General features: G+C 29.4%; 1 pseudogene; it reads right to left on the reverse strand.

Annotated features, from left to right (window-relative positions):
• Positions 1-351: 351 nt before the first annotated feature.
• LOC149539113 (calreticulin-like) overlaps positions 352-12,816 on the reverse strand; it is a 115,733-nt pseudogene continuing 103,268 nt past the window's right edge.

Below are 12,816 nucleotides of genomic sequence, written 5' to 3' on the forward strand. Positions count from 1 at the left end.
TATCAAACATTATAATTTTATAAAGATATGGAAACGAATTATCGATCAGTCGGCTATCCTTAAACATCACACACTAATGAAAGAATTAAGCTTGAAAAATAAAAGTCTATTTAACACTTTTGGTCTAGGAATTAAGCTTAGCGTGTGATGTTTAAGCCGCTCTGTGCCACCTTCACTGAAATGGCCAAAAAAGATCGTGATCCGTAGAAGATGTGGGGGATTAATTAATTGCCCAGAATAAAGAATTAATTTTGTGACAAACGAGGAATGAATTTTTCTAACAAAAAATGACGAGTAAAAGTACAATAATTATTCGGTACAGCGCACCAAATGCAATTATTTGTCAGAACGTTAGTGCCAATTTCCTAAGCTTTGTGATTCTGTCCGCCATAGCTCAGCAACAAATCTGCACAAGGCTGAGAGCTCTCCTATAAACGATACAATCAAGCAATCTTCCAGCTGTACAGTATCTGCGGGGAGAAAAACAATTATTCGTATTCATGGAATGATCACTCTACTGGTTTACACACAAAACCTAAGTATACATGTTTTATGCAGCTGGATTATACGTTACTACATATACCGGCTGTTAAAGATAATTATTAAAATAATTGTTCAATTAATTGTTTTAGTTTTTGATGGAAAATATATCTATTTTTTTAAAAGACAATGCCTTTTTTTTTTCCTTTTTTTGGAGAGGTAATAGTTCTGTAGCTGTAGCTATTGTCTCTAGAAAGATCTCTAAATATCAACTAATATCTCTTCTCAGCTAGTGAAAACAAATGTATTGAAAAAAAAACAATTTATTTCTAACATTTTTAAACAATCCTAATGAATGTTCATTATATATCAATATTTTTTTCTAAATAATTAAACTTATTCTAAATAACATATATATTGTATTTATTTTCATTGTTGAAATACAGAATAATGTTGGAGTTTCTCCCTAAAAAAACAAGAAAAAGAAATATATCATGGAGAATAATGATTCAATTTCAGAAATGCTTCACCGTTCAGTGTAAGAAGATAACCAAAAGTGTTTTATTTTCAACCTATTGGAGTTGTAGTAGGATGTCATATTCAAAAAGATCACTTTTGAATGCAAGTGCCTAAATTTTTTCCAACCTAATAAAAATCATCTCACATTCTTCATTTTTCTTTGATAGTCTAAGAGATAAAAGAGAGAGTGTTACAATATAACATAACTAATAAAACTAGAAATTATATACTCTATATCTAAACAATGTGGAGATTTTTTTTTAAATGCATATTAAAGATGACTGATGAAACAATTCAACACCTCAACGCATCTTGATGTATTTTACATATAAAGTATATATTAGTAGAAGTAGTTCTGTCACACATAATAGAGTAAATAAATTAATATGATTATACCTTGCATTTAAGGTTGTTAGTACCATAGTTATTGGTACCATTAGTGGTACAATTGATATCGTGATTATTGTTAGCATTAGAGTTGGAGTTTGGTTTAGATATATTAATATGATTAGGGTTTTGGTTTAATGTTAAGGTTGGGTTTTGAGTTAGGAGTAGAATAAGGGTTATGATTAGGGTTTATGATTGAATTATAAAATAATAACTTCTGGGCTAGGGTTAGGGTTTTGGTTAATGTTAAGAGAAAGGTTGGAATCACTATTAGGTTCAAGAAATTTGAACTATGATAAGGTTATAGGTAAAGATTTAGATTTGATTTGGGATATTGAGTAGATTAGGGTTAGGGTCAAGGTTATGACTAATGTTCAAATTTGAATTACAACTAAGATTTCGTTTAGGTAACTTATGATTATGATTATGTTTAGGCTTTAAGGTTAGGGATAATGTTATGCTTCTAGGGTATAGTGTTAAGATTCCATGATATATGCTGAATAAACTAAAGTTAGGATTAGCATTTCATAGCATGGTTAAGTATAACATTAGGTTTATGATTTGCAATTTATGATTGGGTTTTTATTTTTTATTAGGGTTGAGCATTTAATGAGTAGTTAGGGTTAGCTTTTAGAATTATAGTTAGAGCTATAGTTTTACATTTAAAATTCAATATCAATGATTAATATTAGAGTAAGGTTCATAGTTATGGTTAGAATTTTATATAGGGTTAGGTTTAAAATTATGGTAAGAGTTGGGTTTAGGGTTAGGATTTAGACTATTATTAGTTTTAGGATTAGAATTGTTAATATAAATAATAGTTAGGGTTAGATTATAAGATCGTGGATATGATTTAGAATTATGTTTAAAATTAAGGTAAGGATTAAGCTTTGGTTAGAGTTTATGATAAAGATTAGGGTTGGGATTTGAAAATAAGATTAGGATTAGGGTTAATATTATGGCTAGGGTTAATATTATGTTTAGATCATGGTTAATATTATGGCTAGGGTTGGGATTTTCATTATGGTTGAGATTAGGACTTAGGATTAGGATTATCATTATAGAGTGTGATTAGAGTTATTGTTAAGATTAAGGTTCACACCATGGTTACCATTACGTTTAGGGTTTTTATTTTGATTAGGGTAGAGATTAGATCTTAGGATTGCAATTATTAGTTAAGGTTGTGGTTTTCATCATGGTTATTATTAGAGTAAGGGTTAGGATAAATGATTAGGTTCATTGTATGGTTAGAGTTACTACTATATTTTCAGTTCATGTTAAACATTTATGGGTTTATCATTTAAGGGTAAGGATATGATTTCAATTTATCAATTAGGGTTATAGCCAAGTATAAATTTTAGGGTTAGTTTTAATATTAGAGTGCATGTATATATAATCCAAAATAGGGCTAGGGCTAGGTGTGAGATATAGTTTAGGACTAGGATTGGGATTGTGGTGAGGGTTATAGTTAAGCCTTATACATGTATATACATTAAATTTGATAATGTTAGTTAAAATTAAGGTTATGGAATTAGGGCTCAAAGTTGTAGTCAAGATTACCATAAGAATTTTGTGTTTTGGTTATGATTATTCATGCATTTATAGTAGAGTTAGGGTTATTGTAGATTTTAAGACAATAGCTAGAGTTTTCATAATTGTTAACGCTAGGGTTTGGGAATGAATAGTTGTAATGATTGGGATTATAATTAGGGTCATGGCTATGGTTAGAATTATTGTGAATGCTAAAATTTGCATGATGTTTTTATCTTAACAATATATTTTTATTGGTGTTAGGGATAGGAGTAAGGTTATCATCATAGTTATGGTTTTTTTTGTTATGGATAGAATTATGATAATGATATTAATTTGAATTTTATATAACAATTATGGCTATGGTAAGGGCTAGGATTAGGGTTAAGGGTACAATTTACATTGCAATACATGTTTAGACTAGGTCTTGATATAGATTTTTAGGGTAGTGAAAATCAAGGAGAAAATAATGTGTGAATGAGGGGAGGGGTGGGAAAGGAAATGGGCCTAGTAATGGAGGAACTAGTACTTGAGGGTAGGAGGAAGGTGGGAAAACCACTAGGGAAGAAGAAGCACCTAGGGAAGGTAAAGAGTGTGGAAGGGATAGATGTGGGGAGGTTTAGAATAGCTCACAACTCAAGTAAAATACTTGGAGACACAACTAAGACCCCAAAGAAGCCTCAAAGTCAACTTCTACAACTTTAGGAGAAGGTTCCAGAAGAGGATCATCGGGGAATGTATTTGAGAGGTGTCCTACTGGGGAAAAAACTTGATAGTATGACATCTAATTTTCTTTCTCCATAGATTTGTAAATAGAATTGTGCATAGATTTGAGGAGTACTAAAACTAGGAGCATCATCCCAGGGATTAACTTTGCATAGGTAAAATGAGCTTGGTTGTGGATGACAATAGAAATAGAGAAAAAATCCTCAAACTAGCTTGTGATCGTTTTAGCACCTCCTCAACCTAGAAAATTATGGTAGAAACAACACCAAAGAGATGGGCCACAAGATCAAACCCTAGAGGACAACAAAGAAGTTGCAAAGTAGCTTACACAAAAACCATGATCCACCCATCAAGATGCACAAAACCTCCTCCTTGAGAGAAAAGGTGAATCATGAGAAGCCTTTTGGAAGCATAGAATCTCTTACATAACCTTTCAAATCCTAAGAAGAAAGAGTTCACTTCCTAAAAAAATAAATGTTTGGTCTCCTCTTACAAAACTTATCAATAAGCATGGTGAAAAACTTGGTAAAGTTTCCTTTTTAAGAAAGAATCCTTTAGATTGACACACATCCCATCAATAAATTTTGAGACCATGACTCTACCTTGGGGGAGCTTTGGCACATTTCCAAAATGTTCCTTTCACACTCCTAGGGGAGTTGAATATCCAACCACTAAGAAAAGGGAGCCACTAGAGTTGATGCTTTTAGGCCTAATTCCTCTACAATTTTAGGAAAGGAAGACCCAAGAAAAAGGTGCATAGAATTAAAGACTCACTTTTGAACTTCTTACCACTATTCTGTATATTTCTATCCACTCTAGATCTACCAACTTCAGATATAACAGCCTCCACCTCCACCCAAGAATCTCTCATTGAGGACTCTTCAGTTGCACCTCTAGCTAACATCACTAAATATTTGTAAAGAAAATTCCAAAATCATTGTTATCTTTTAATTATGTTTAATTGATGTACCTTACCTCTGTACAAACTTCTTAAGTGCCTCATATCTTTTGTAAATTTTCTATCTTTAATTTTTGAAGATTAAAAAGTCCAATTAATAATCCTTATTCATTGGATCATTAAATATAAAAAATAAATAGAAAATAGAGATGTACGAATCCAGTAAATTAATTTAAATTAATTTTTGGTCAAGCGATAGAAGCCAATCTAAGTGTGGATGGAGAAGGCTTGGTCATCATGGAAATTAGAAGTGTTACAATGATAGGTTGATCCATGCATATAGGCTATAAAATAAATTATGAATCAAACTATGAGAAAATCATTGCACACATTAAAGAAACACTTGTAATAAAGTATAAGAAGCCCAAGAATAGCTTATAAATTATTAAAAGTATTATTGAGAAAAGATTCAACTTTAATTGCAGATGATGGTCATACTTTGAGTTATGTTAGAAAATAATATATGTTTTTATTATTGTGATCAAGAACAAAATATTGTGGTCAACAATTTCATGAATCAAGATATCTTCTAAAATATAATTACATCTAAAAAAATATTAAAAAGAGCTCCTTTTATAATAAAAAATTCAATTCAACATAGTTACACAATTAATCAACCAACCATTGTAAATCTAGTGTAGAAGTGTTGAAATTTTAACTTCAATCTAGCCTAGAAGTGGAAACTCTGGAACTTCTCCAATCATCAAAATATGACAATTCAAATGTTCATACTATAAAGTAGAAATCTCTTAATATCACCATCAATGTCATTCCTATACCTATTCTCAAACCTCAAGGATTTATGCCTAATGGTAATCCCCCAATATTAGGGTTGAGATAATCCCTATAAACAAACCTAAAATTCAAGGATTCTGCATCATTTTACAATGGAAGAAGCCATCATTTAAAACCTTTTACCTTTCAGAATTTAGTTTCCTTATGGATGGTTGATAGAGTCATGCTCAATAATTGGTTTCTCCTACTTTGTCCAACTTTCTTTTTTTCCTCTACACAATTATTGATATCTTGGGGTTAGATCCTTTTGTGATGATCTTAGAATAGATCAACCCATATTAGCTTGTTGTAGAATAGGATATCTGAGGTTGATCTAATCCTTAGAGGTTTAAGGCCCTAGTGCCTAATTAATTACATTGTTGCAAATTTAGAATTTAGGTAACCTTAACAACTTTCTTTGTTTTCTCACCCAAAAATAGTATAAAAGGATCCCTAGGAGCATCATTTTCACAATACTAGACATATAATAATTTATATACTAAGCATTCAAGAATTGAAGAAATAATTATTTCTAAGAAATCTTAGAAATTCAAAGCATTCAATGCTCATGGATTCTTTTTGAGTGTTTCCTCTTCAAAATGTTGTATTTTGTTGGCTATCAACGAAGGATATATGCGTTGAGGTATTCATAACCTTCCTCATTGATGAAAATTTACATTCATGGATTTACAATGTTGTTTTGGTTGATCAAATACATTTGTGGATATTTCCTACATCCTTCATTACAAATTCTTCATTCAAAACAAAAAAGCATTTAAAAATTCTTATTGATATTAGTTTCATAAGGAAGAGTGAATATATTCTTTTTATCTTGATTTCTTTTATTCTTTAAATTATATTTATTATTAAGGTTTGATTCACAATTGAAGGCTTGACAAAGGAAATCCCTCCCCTACAAAATAAAGCCATTTTTCCATGTGTGTAGCAGCAGGATATCTAGATTGTGGTTAAAAAGAAATAGTACGCATTGACTCCTTTCCAAAGAAGTTGGGTGAATTTTTATATAGTGTCTTTGAAATATGTCCATCTTCCTATAATTCCAATTTATATATTCTTAAATGTTCTAGAAAAATAGAGTTTCCAAGTTTTTTGATGTGATTATAGATTTATAGTCAAAACTTCAGTCATGTTTTTACATCCACAATTGTTGTAGTGTAAATGAATCTTTTCTCACAAATTTAGAGGTAAGTCCTTCATTTTTTCATTTCGCCATCTATCTTATATCTATTTTCATATATTAATTAAATTTATTTTATATATTTAGTACCTAGATCTATCTTACCTGTATAATAAAATAAATTGGTTCAAATTGAATTCACATTGCATATCTTAACAAACTTAGCAATAGAAAAAGAGGGATTTCTTCTATAATTCCTTGATATAGTTTTACTTGTGTAGACATTCCCTCATCAACCTTGGGTGGTATCAATCTAACTTAGGCTATATTGAGAGTTAAGTTTAAACACCCCTCTTTATGTTGTATTAAATGTTGAATGTGTGGAACATACTTTTCTAATAAATTTACCTCACATAGTTTAAACTATAAACCTCATTGACTCCCATTTGTATTTTTCAACATAAAATGGGTTCATCTGTTATAGCCCTACTTTGATAACCTTTATTATATCAAATAATTCCACAATGCATTCTTAAGATTCACATGTATCTTAGAACTTATATTATAAATCTTATTTGGGAAAAAGCTTTTTAATATATATGAATGTTTATCAAACACAATTATAGACCTATGCAAAGAAAAATAAAGAAATAATTTAAACTAGTACTATTTGGAACCATAATTTATGTAAATGTATAATGTTTAGCCCTTGAAAAAGTATTGAAGTATATAAATATGCTTGATCAATTATATAATTTAAGTGAATTCATTTGGATTCAATCTAATTCAATGTGATGCCTTATAATTCCAAATGCAAATGCTTAATAAGCATTTCTTTCTGGTTATTAACTACCAATAATTACATCACAAAAATAACTTTCAGAACTAATTAGTTTATTAATTTAATAAATATAACCTAGAAGTAAAATATTAATGTAAAAACTTTAACATTCCCCCTATATTACATTAAACCAAGCAAGAGAGGAATTTGCAAGCCTTTTAAACTGATCCTTAATAAACTTTGATGAAGTGTCCTCACCAATCCTTCATTCTCACTCAAGAAACACAAAAGTGATCTCATTAGTGAATCTCTTAACCCTAAATTGTGAAGTTGTTTCCACAATATGACTATTCGTATCTCCCATGCACAATGAGACTCATTTCTCTTGAAATTCCACATCTCCTTTGAGTGTTTCTAATGCCTCTTCTAGTGATGCACATGGGACACCTTTTCTTCAAACATCCACATCTCATTTGAGTGTGTCTAATGCTTAATTAAGTTTTATAGAAACAACCATCTTATATATGTTTTTGTCATGAGAAACCTTTCCTTTGAAAGTTTACATCTCTTGTAAGTGTGTCTAACATCTACTCAATTTCTTGATAAATTATAAAAAAAATTCCCTTCTCACTCCATAGAGGGAAATTCATGTCACAAAGTCCCCTTTCCTCTCCGAGGACACAAGTATATAAAATACACTCTTCTCTTTTAGGATGAATCTGCCAACACATAACTCTATACATACACAAATAAATTTTTATCATATAATAATCACCTCTAAGTGAGAAGCTAGCTTGAGATGACAAAAGTCCTCCAACCTCCCAAATTTTCTATTTATATTTTATGCATCTTATTCTCTTATAAAAAGATTTTAAAAATGTGGTTCTTTAAATAAGCTTGCATTCCAACCTTCAATTTGAATTTCTAATAATAAAATGTTGGTAGAAACTAATAATATAAATAGATGTAACTTATCTTTAAAAAAAATTGACATTGCAATAACAAATATATCCTTAAGAGTGTAATAAATAGTTTACACTTTTTTTGACAATATTGACCTTAACATAAATGAACCATATACCTCCAACAATGAAATACATTGATACAATTTCAAGATTACTCTATTGTTCAATGAAACTTAATTTTATAAGTCCAGCAAGAATATAACTCCTTATTTCTCCCAAAAATATGATTTCTTACAAAAACTTTGCATTACATAGATATTATATCAATATTTAATCAATAAAATATAAAGGCTTTGTATGCTATCACTTTTGAATTCTCCATTCTCAATTGTTTTGTACCCTATCAATTAATTTCTATGTTGTACCTATTATTTCTCAAACTTCTTGCTTTGCATAGATGACGGTACCTATAAGAATTGACAAGACCATCCTATCACTATGGATCCTACCCTAATACCACATTTGGTTCCAATAATAAGATATAGTACAGATCATTAAAAAATTGATACATAAGAGATACTACATGGGTAGATGCACAAAGGTGGGTCACAATTCCACAAAATTCAATTTTGTGGAATGAGATCTTTCTAGAAATGAGCACCTAATTTTGACAAATCGGGTACCCATTATGGCTTACGAGCCTGATCCATATTCAAAAATTGGGTATCCAATTTTTGAATATGGATCGGGCACCAAAAGCATAGTTTAAAAATTGGGTACCAAATTCTAAAAAACTATAAAACCCACTTTTTTGGAGGTTTTTAGTCATTTTCACTTGCGTCTAAAACAAGAGGCCGATTTTAGCATAGAAACTAGATTCCATTTTTGGATTTCTATTTACCCCATGTTGCTCTTTTTTAGTGTACCAAGTATTTTACTTGTTTTCTAGTATTTTATTTCATTATTTTCAGTTTTACACTTTATAATTTCATCAGTTTATTATTTTTTTCACTTTTAATATGTAAAATTGCAAATTTCCATTGTTAATAGTTTCATCTTTAGATTATTGTATCTATTCATTGAAATAGTTTCATATCTGTTCATTTTAATTTTTTTTCGCAGATGTTCATTTAAAAAATATTATTTTAGATGTTTCGATGCATTTAATAAAAATTACAATGTTGAATGATTAAATAGATGTAAACTAGATTGTTTAAACATGTAATTGCATTGATGTTTTAGATTTATTTCAACTAAATAGTAATTAACTATAAAATAGTTTATAAACAATATAAGAAAAAAAGTAAAACTAATTGCATTCCTAAGTCTAATTCCAACCTAACTATAACTATACAATAATTTAATCTAAACCGTAAACATAAAACTAAGTATTTAAAGTGCTTCCTTACCTTAAAACCATAATTTTAACTCTAAACCCTAGATTCATGTAACTTTAAGAATAAGCTCAACTCTTTAATCCTAACATTAACTAAATCTCTAATTCTAAACAATCATACTTAACCATTTATCCTTAACACAACCTTACCCCTAATTATGACATTTAAACATACACGAGCTCTTAAATTCTATTTGTAAATTTCAACAAGTAATGTTTCCCTTCCAGATCAAATGTAATTTTAAATCCCCTATTCTAAATCATGTGGACCATCATAGATCCATGTATCATTTAATTATTTAGTTAGACAAATTTTACAACAAAATTTTCAATAATTTAATGACCATATCTTTCTTTATAAAACTACACACTAACCATAAGCATACTATTAACCTTGATGTAAAATCTCACTTTCACCATAATTCTAAGCCTAACCCTAAAACTGAATAAAATTTTAACCATTATATAATTAAAATTGAGAAGCCCATTCCTAATCATTAATAAACTTAATCCTAAATGTTAAACCCAAATTCTAATTGTAACCTCAAATCTTAGACCTCACACTTGATCCCTATCTAAGTGAACATAATAGTACCCATAATGGAAACTAATCTTAATCGTAACAATAATTAAAAATCACAATCCTTAAAGCTAGCACATGATCCTAAAATGTAAATCCCAATTCTAATCCTAATTTTTAAACACTAGAAATATAAGTGTTAAATTATATAATCTTTAACTATCATCCATCAATACTAAATCAAAACCTAAACCATATTTCTAAATTCTAATGCCTTATCTTATACAAGATAAGTCTTGAAATAGTAGCTGTAATCCTAAATCTGATTTTTTATGCCCCAATCATTTAATGTTAAAATTTACTCTACCCTAATTCTAAATGGATAACCCTAAATCCTAATCCAAACCACAAGCTTATTTATGTTAAATCCTAGTTGTTTTAATATTGAACCTTAATTGTAAATGGTAAAGCATAATCCTAAATATTTAAATATAAATATTAAACACTCATATTAAATTTCCTAGAAAATACATACCATAATCCTAATCATATTTCTAATTTAATGGTGTAAACCCATACCATAATCTCTACCCTAGCCCTAATTATAAATGTCAAACCATGATTATAAATGGTAGACACTAACTTTTCAATAATTGACCTAAATGCTAAAATCCAAATTACTAAACACTAAATTAAATCCCAATCTTAACCATAATTTAAAATTGTAATCCTTAAATCATAATGTTAATTAAATTAATTTATGGTAAATTTTGTGCCCCAATCATAATGTTAATTACTCTACCCTAATTCTAAATGGATAACCCTAAATCCTAACCCAAATCACAATCTTATTTATATGTTCAATCCTAATTATTTTAATATTAAACCTTATGGTATATTAAGCTTTATAGTAATTAAATTAATTTATGGTATCCTAATCGTAAATAAAGCTTTAAATGACATATTAAGCTTTATGGTAAATTAATTTATGGTATCCTAATCATAAGCTTTATGGTAATTAAATTAACTTATGGTATATTTTGTGTCCAAATCATAATGTTAATTACTCTACCCTAATTCTAAATGGATTGCTCCTAAATCCTAACCCAAACCAAAATCTTATTTATGTTAAATACTAATTATTTTAATATTAAACCTAAATCATAAATGCTTTAAAGAATAATCATAAACATCTAAATATAAATTGGTTCAACACTCATATTAAATTTCCTAGAAAATGCATACCATAATCCTAATCATATTTCTAATTTAATGATGTAAACCCTTACTATAATCTTTACCCTTGCCTGAATTCTAAATACCAAACCATGATTATAAATGGTAGACCCTAATTGGTCAATAATTTCCCTAAATGCTAAAATCTAAATTTCTAAACACTAAATTATCCCAATCTTAATCATAATTAAATAGCGTAATCCTTAAATCTAGAGTGTGATCCTAAAATTTGTAACCCCTAATTTTAAAACTAATTTTTAAACGCTTACTCTAATTTTAATCCCAATCATAAATGCTAATTACTCTTATATTTTGTGCCCCAATCTTAATGCTAATCCTAAATCTTATATTTTGTGCCTCAATTATAATGTTAATTACTCTACCCTAATTCTAAATGGATAAACCTAAATCCTAACCCAAACCACAATCTTATTTATATGTTCAATCCTAATTGTTTTAATATTGAACCTTGATCATCAATTTGCTAAGGCATAATCATAAACATAAATATAAGATATTCTTAGAATTCACATTTAATTTTATTTATTAATTATTTTTTAGAGTATTATACTATGATTGGAATTAAATTTGGTATAATGTGCAATTAGCCTTAACATTAAAGTTTACTTAAGTGTTTAACTTTATTTATATAATTGATATGGTTTTAAAGATGTGCATTTATATAATTGATATTTCAGATTAATTTTATTAAATAGTAATTTTTTTATTTTTAATTTTGTTTAAACATATATGAAGATTATATTTGATGGACCCACCCCCACCCCTACCTCTGCCCCCTCCATCTCCACGTCCACCTCTACCCCCACCTCCACAACCACCTAGTCATCCTCCAACACCCACCACAAAGGATTTGAGAGAGAGCATGAGGCACAACCTTTGCGACCTCTTGTACAATATTTAGACCATTAAGAACCTTCCCACCCTCACTTACTTTTCCTTGCAGATAGTATGTGAGGTGTTTTTCACTCTCTCAAGAATTTGGATTGTGACATCGATAGCTTTAGATTATGGAGGCAAAACATGTGTGCCTTTTATTCTGATGGCTTATCCTACAGAGAGGTCCATCAAATTAAAATAAATAAATTACATTTTAAAAGATGTTTTATAAACCCTAAGATGGGTCTTGAGATTAGTGAGAAGAATCCTCACATTTCTATTAATTGGTGCACACATCGGCATAGATCAGCTCACTTTTGGGAGTGGTTGTGGATGGTATTTGACCATCCATCACACAAAAATCATGAGGTGCCCATGTACTTCCTTAGGAAAATATGGGAAGAATTTGGATTGGGTTTGAAACCCAATTATTTCGATATTAGATCATTTTAGGGAGTTGGTAGAGGGGTGCCTCAGGAGAGGCCCAAGGCAAAGATAAACAATAATACAAGGAATTGCATACAGTCTCAGCCTCTTGTACCTCTTCCTACACTAGTTGTCCCAGTGCC

This window comes from Cupressus sempervirens, chromosome 9 (assembly GCF_028749045.1).
Source record: "Cupressus sempervirens isolate cs-2001-9-10 chromosome 9, ASM2874904v1, whole genome shotgun sequence".
NCBI lineage: Eukaryota > Viridiplantae > Streptophyta > Pinopsida > Cupressales > Cupressaceae > Cupressus > Cupressus sempervirens.